Source organism: Diorhabda carinulata, unplaced genomic scaffold (assembly GCF_026250575.1).
Source record: "Diorhabda carinulata isolate Delta unplaced genomic scaffold, icDioCari1.1 Dcau_18, whole genome shotgun sequence".
Classification (NCBI taxonomy): Eukaryota; Metazoa; Arthropoda; class Insecta; order Coleoptera; family Chrysomelidae; genus Diorhabda; species Diorhabda carinulata.
Window position 1 is genome coordinate 137,501 of NW_026613963.1, and position 7,500 is coordinate 145,000.

The 7,500-nt window shown below is 38.1% G+C and overlaps 3 non-coding genes across 3 annotated transcripts in view; all 3 read left to right on the forward strand.

Moving 5' to 3' along the window:
* The first annotated feature begins 2,337 nt into the window (after nucleotides 1-2,337).
* On the forward strand, nucleotides 2,338-4,259 carry LOC130903251 (small subunit ribosomal RNA). Its single transcript, XR_009060646.1, has one exon. It is a non-coding gene; the product is annotated as a small subunit ribosomal RNA (ribosomal RNA).
* A 1,111-nt stretch (nucleotides 4,260-5,370) lies between these two features.
* LOC130903241 (5.8S ribosomal RNA) lies at nucleotides 5,371-5,526 on the forward strand. Its single transcript, XR_009060637.1, has one exon. It is a non-coding gene; the product is annotated as a 5.8S ribosomal RNA (ribosomal RNA).
* A 712-nt stretch (nucleotides 5,527-6,238) lies between these two features.
* LOC130903265 (large subunit ribosomal RNA) overlaps nucleotides 6,239-7,500 on the forward strand; it is a 4,066-nt gene continuing 2,804 nt past the window's right edge. The window contains exon 1 of the ribosomal RNA XR_009060659.1: nucleotides 6,239-7,500. This exon is cut by the window's right edge and continues 2,804 nt beyond it. This is a non-coding gene — a ribosomal RNA (large subunit ribosomal RNA).

Below are 7,500 nucleotides of genomic sequence, written 5' to 3' on the forward strand. Positions count from 1 at the left end.
GCGCCCTCTGCCGGCCAGAAGACAAACCAAACACAGTTTTATAGACACTAGCGCCCTCTGCCGGAGAGACGACAAACTAAACACCTTTTTATAGACACTAGCGCCCTCTGCCGGCCAGTCACCGAACTTAACACGGTTTAATAGACACTAGCGCCCTCTGCCGGCCAGAAGACAAACTAAACACAGTTTTATAGACACTAGCGCCCTCTGCCGGCCAGACGACAAACTGAACACGGTTTTATAGACACTAGCGCCCTCTGCCGGTCAGTCACCAAACTTAGGTAATTTCGTAATACTTTGTTTTTCATAATTATTACTATTTTCATAAAACTTTTATATAATACACCTCGTACGTTCATACATCGAACGGCGATCTAATTTCATAATACTTTTTTTCTTTATCGTTAATATTTTCATAACACTTTTATGTCATACACCTCGGACGGCTTTTAAATAAAAAACATCTCCACTCAATTTTCACAAATCATCTTTTTCGACAAATTGCTATATCGAGCGGAATTTAATTTCATAATACTTGTTTTTCATTATTATTTCTATTTTCATACAACTTTTATATAATACACCTCGTACGTTCATACATCGAGCGGCGATCTAAATTCATAATACTTTTTTTCCTTATTGTTAATATTTTCATAACACTTTTATGTCATACACCTCGGACGGCTTTTAAATACAAAACATCTCCACTCAATTTTCACAAATCATCTTTCTCGACAAATTGCTATATCGAGCGGAATTTAATTTCATAATACTTGTTTTTTATTATTATTTCTATTTTCATACAACTTTTATATAATACACCTCGTACGTTCATACATCGAGCGGCGATCTAATTTCATAATACTTTTTTTCCTTATTGTTAATATTTTCATAACACTTTTATGTCATACACCTCGGACGGCTTTTAAATACAAAACATCTCCACTCAATTTTCACAAATCATCTTTCTCGACAAATTGCTATATCGAGCGGAATTAAATTTCATAATACTTGTTTTTCATTATTATTTCTATTTTCATACAACTTTTATATAATACACCTCGTACGTTCATACATCGAGCGGCGATCTAATTTCATAATACTTTTTTTCCTTATTGTTAATATTTTCATAACACTTTTATGTCATACACCTCGGACGGCTTTTAAATACAAAACATCTCCACTCAATTTTCACAAATCATCTTTCTCGACAAATTGCTATATCGAGCGGAATTTAATTTCATAATACTTGTTTTTCATTATTATTTCTATTTTCATACAACTTTTATATAATACACCTCGTACGTTCATACATCGAGCGGCCATCTAATTTCATAATACTTTTTTTCCTTATTGTTAATATTTTCATAACACTTTTATGTGATAGATACACCTCGGACGGCTTCTAAATACAAAACATGTAATTTCATAATACTTCTTTTTAATATTCACAATACATCTTTTATATATTTTCACTATACATCTTTATTAATGTTAATGTAGAAGGCGTACCGTTGTACAGCGCACATATATGTGTGGTGTATCGAAGTTGACGTCTCGTTAAATTTTAATAAACTCGTTATAATTTACGTAAAGACGTTGTTTCGGTCATTCCACATCGGTGGATTATATAGTTTTCTGAAAGGGTCCCCGTTCTCCTCCAATATATTAACGTATATTGCTAGCGGTTCCCTTTTTAGATATTATATCAATTTATCCACAAATTAAATATCTATTGCGAGATCGCGAATTTAGCTAGCGTTCTATCGTGAGCGATTCATATGCGATCGTCTATGAAAAATATATATTATATTACACTTTTATATATATAATATACACAATATTTGCGATAACTCTCATTATTCCGTGCGAGAATAAAAATTTCGTTCATTATTACCTAATGTATAAACCATGTCGCTTACAATCTAGCGAAGGGTAGAGATAATGTCGAAATTGTAGCCCGGTCGACGTAATCATCTAATTTTTCTCATTTCGATTAAATTTAGATAGATTTATAGTCGATTCGGTGAAATTTTATAAAATAAGAAAAAATATAAATAAAGCGTGGCGCTGAAAATTATATATTTTCAATAATAAGCGCAGCAAACACGCAAAAGAAAAAGTAAATAACAATGTGTTTATACACGGAATATAGATGATTATTATATTATGTATAAATATAAAGTATATATGTAATATAAAAAACATCATCATAATTTATCCTCTTTTGGATATTGTTATTAAAACTTTTTCGATAATAGTTTTTTATTATAAAATATATATATATATATAATAATAATAGTAATAATATATATTATATATATTATAAAACACAGTTCCCTGGTTGATCCTGCCAGTAGTCATATGCTTGTCTCAAAGATTAAGCCATGCATGTCTCAGTACAAGCCAAATTAAGGTGAAACCGCGAAAGGCTCATTAAATCAGTTATGGTTCCTTAGATCGTACCCACATTTACTTGGATAACTGTGGTAATTCTAGAGCTAATACATGCAAACAGAGTTCCGACCGGAGACGGAAGGAGCGCTTTTATTAGATCAAAACCAATCGGTGGCGGGCTTGCTCGTCATCGTACAATTTGGTGACTCTGAATAACTTTTCGCTGATCGCACGGTCTCGCACCGGCGACGCATCTTTCAAATGTCTGCCTTATCAACTGTCGATGGTAGGTTCTGCGCCTACCATGGTTGTAACGGGTAACGGGGAATCAGGGTTCGATTCCGGAGAGGGAGCCTGAGAAACGGCTACCACATCCAAGGAAGGCAGCAGGCGCGCAAATTACCCACTCCCGGCACGGGGAGGTAGTGACGAAAAATAACGATACGGGACTCATCCGAGGCCCCGTAATCGGAATGAGTACACTCTAAACCCTTTAACGAGGATCAATTGGAGGGCAAGTCTGGTGCCAGCAGCCGCGGTAATTCCAGCTCCAATAGCGTATATTAAAGTTGTTGCGGTTAAAAAGCTCGTAGTCGAATCTGTGTCCCACGCCGCTGGTTCATCGTACGCGGTGTTAACTGGCGTGTCGTGGGACGTCCTGCCGGTGGGCTTAGCTCGCAAGGGCGGCCCAACTCAATCCCGCCGCGGTGCTCTTGACTGAGTGTCGAGGTGGGCCGGCACGTTTACTTTGAACAAATTAGAGTGCTTAAAGCAGGCCAAAATTTTGCCTGAATACTGTGTGCATGGAATAATGGAATAGGACCTCGGTTCTATTTTGTTGGTTTTCGGAACCCCGAGGTAATGATTAATAGGAACGGATGGGGGCATTCGTATTGCGACGTTAGAGGTGAAATTCTTGGATCGTCGCAAGACGGACAGAAGCGAAAGCATTTGCCAAAAACGCTTTCATTGATCAAGAACGAAAGTTAGAGGTTCGAAGGCGATCAGATACCGCCCTAGTTCTAACCATAAACGATGCCAGCTAGCGATCCGCCGACGTTCCTCCGATGACTCGGCGGGCAGCTTCCGGGAAACCAAAGCTTTTGGGTTCCGGGGGAAGTATGGTTGCAAAGCTGAAACTTAAAGGAATTGACGGAAGGGCACCACCAGGAGTGGAGCCTGCGGCTTAATTTGACTCAACACGGGAAACCTCACCAGGCCCGGACACCGGAAGGATTGACAGATTGAGAGCTCTTTCTTGATTCGGTGGGTGGTGGTGCATGGCCGTTCTTAGTTGGTGGAGCGATTTGTCTGGTTAATTCCGATAACGAACGAGACTCTAGCCTGCTAACTAGGCGTATTTCGACATCCCAAAGGCCCGTCGGTATTGAGTTTCGGCTCTTGCCGTTCGCGGTTTTTACTGTCGGCGTACAAATAATTCTTCTTAGAGGGACAGGCGGCTTCTAGCCGCACGAGATTGAGCAATAACAGGTCTGTGATGCCCTTAGATGTTCTGGGCCGCACGCGCGCTACACTGAAGGAATCAGCGTGTCCTCCCTGGCCGAGCGGCCCGGGTAACCCGCTGAACCTCCTTCGTGCTAGGGATTGGGGCTTGCAATTGTTCCCCATGAACGAGGAATTCCCAGTAAGCGCGAGTCATAAGCTCGCGTTGATTACGTCCCTGCCCTTTGTACACACCGCCCGTCGCTACTACCGATTGAATGATTTAGTGAGGTCTTCGGACTGAGCGCGGTGGCGTTTCGGCGTCGCCGATGCTTCGGAAAGATGACCAAACTTGATCATTTAGAGGAAGTAAAAGTCGTAACAAGGTTTCCGTAGGTGAACCTGCGGAAGGATCATTACAGAGTATTTGTTCGTTTTTAAACAAAAAAAAAAAAAACGAAATCAAGTCTGTATTAATTGTAAAAGAGAATTTTCTTCTACAAAATTATCGAACTCTTCAAAAGAAATTTATATATGTTATAAATTATATATATATATATATATATATATATATTATAGATGTATATATATTGAAATCTTTTTTTAATTTTTACAAAATTCGAACAAGTTTCGAATAAAATTAAAAAAAAAAAGATAAATATAATTCATACGTCTATAAAAATATATTTACATATATAAATTTTTCCAATAAAAATATAACGAAAAATTTTTATCATAGTTTATAGAAGGCGTCGACGACGATGACGACACAACAATAACAACATATGTATTATTATATATTATAACGATTGACGGAACGATCATTAACAAAATTTCTTGTTAACTAAAAACGTTCTGATAAAGAATCGTTATTATAATAAACGAAAAATATATAGTTTATTGAAACGTCGTCTGTTGTCGTGTGTGTGTCTATATTTTTATGGATAAATTTTATTTCGTTTATTATATTATTACTTAAGTTTTTTATCGTTTGAAGGTAATACAAGAAAATATCGACAAGATTATATGTGATGATTATGTTATTGAGACATTTTCATCCGGGTACCTAAACGAAATTTAAGCACATGTCGATTCTATCGATATGTATAAAAATTCGTTTTAGAAATAATATTTTATGTATTATTTCGAAGGTGTTCGAAGATTTACGCCCGACCGTCGAAATTTGTATAAAACTTTCAAGATAAAAAAAAAACTGTAATAATATAAAGAGGAGGAATATATCGTGCGAGATATCTGTCTATGCGCGCCTCGTTTGTAATAAAACATGTGCAGCGGTTAAAATTTATCAGATATATCAAAGTACGATATTATAATTTCTCTAAAAGTTTCGAATAATTACCATTTATTATAATATATATATATATATATATATATATATATAAAAAATGTCGTTATATAAATTTTCTATACGCGTATAAGATATTATAATAATATTATTAATTTAATAATAATCAAATATTAAAAATACGACGAATAGAATATGAGAAAACGACATAATAATAAAATGATTACCCTGAACGGTGAATCACTTGGCTCGTGGGTCGATGAAGAACGCAGCTAATTGCGCGTCAACTTGTGAACTGCAGGACACATGAACATCGACATTTCGAACGCACATTGCGGTCCTCGGATACTCGTTCCCGGACCACTCCTGACTGAGGGTCGTATCAATTTAAAAGACTGCTTAGAATTTAAAATTTTTCTATTTATTAAAGAAAAATAATGCCTAAGCGTGTTGGATGTGAAACAATAACGCACACTAATTAAGAAAAAACACATGCACATACAAACTTGTGCGTATTTTTTTTTGTATTTGTGCGGCATCCTAAAGTGCGAAAAGCAGCGTAAATTTTTATAGAAAAAGTTACGCAATTTTTGAACACAACCCGCTATACCATAAATTAATCGTGTATTTATATGAAATACATAAAATTTGTTTGGTAGAGAGTTATATTTATATATAATATATATATATATTATACATATATACGACGTATATATAGTCGATAAATAAGTGTGTGTATATATAATATATTTATGATAAAATGATAACGCGGTCGTCGTGTCCGAGAGAAATAATAAAGTTTCGAAGACTGGACGTCTGACCAGTGTTTTATTTATATCATTTATACACACGGTATATCGACAAAATATATGAATTATATATATTAAAAATATTATATATGTATAAAGGCTGGTGGTGTGTTGCTGATGCTGATGCTGATGCTGATGCTGATGCTGATGCTGATGCTGATGCTGCTGCTGCTGCTGCCGACTCTTTAAATAAAAACAAATAATGTTATATTTCATATGAGAGATGATTATGATAGTTTGGCGAATTGTATTTAAATATTATACGAGATATATTATAATATATCGACCTCAGAGCAGGTGAGATTACCCGCTGAATTTAAGCATATTACTAAGCGGAGGAAAAGAAACTAACTAGGATTCCCTCAGTAGCTGCGAGCGAACAGGGAAAAGCCCAGCACCGAATCCCGTGGTCGATATCGGCCACCGGGAAATGTGGTGTTAGGGAGGATCCGTTTATCACGAGATCGTGCGGCGCGTCCAAGTCCTTCTTGAACGGGGCCACAGCCCATAGAGGGTGCCAGGCCCGTAGCGACCGTTGCCGATTGCGTGAGGATCTCTCCTGAGAGTCGGGTTGCTTGAGAGTGCAGCCCTAAGTGGGTGGTAAACTCCATCTAAGGCTAAATATGACCACGAGACCGATAGCGAACAAGTACCGTGAGGGAAAGTTGAAAAGCACTTTGAAGAGAGAGTTCAAGAGTACGTGAAACCGTTCAGGGGTAAACCTGAGAAACCCGAAAGGTCGAAAGAGGAAATTCATTCGCGTTTCGATAATTGAAGTTGAACGTTTGTATGACGGATATTGTTTGTGTTTCGGCATATTACAATAAATCGCGTTTTACGTTTTTCTAATCGATATCGAACGCGTGCACTTTTCCTCTAGTAGGACGTCGTGATCCGTTGGGTGTCTGTCTAAGACTCGAGGTGGTAGACCACTTGATTTTATTCGAATTCATGGGGACCCTCGATGTTCCGACAGACTCGCTCGACGGTAGAAATATGGCGCGGGGCCGCTAGATTAATTAGCGTTCGGCCCGTAGCAAGAGCGTTTCGTGTTTGACGGTAATCGGACATAATGCCGATTCTGTCCCGGAACGACTGTTGGTTACGGTGTTCTCGAACAGACCTCGTTTTGAAACGCCGATCAACGACGCTATCGATTTGGGTAATTTCAGGACCCGTCTTGAAACACGGACCAAGGAGTCTAGCATGTGCGCGAGTCATTGGGAAATAACTAAACCTAAAGGCGTAATGAAAGTAAAGGTTTACCTCGCGTAGACCAAGGGAGGATAAGCGATTTGCAAATAAAAATTGTAAACGCTTCGCACTCCCGGGGCGTCTCGTTCTCATTACGAGAAGAGGCGCACCAAGAGCGTACACGCTGGGACCCGAAAGATGGTGAACTATGCCTGGTCAGGACGAAGTCAGGGGAAACCCTGATGGAGGTCCGTAGCGATTCTGACGTGCAAATCGATCGTCGGAACTGGGTATAGGGGCGAAAGACTAATCGAACCATCTAGTAGCTGGTTCCCTCCGAAGTTTCCCTCA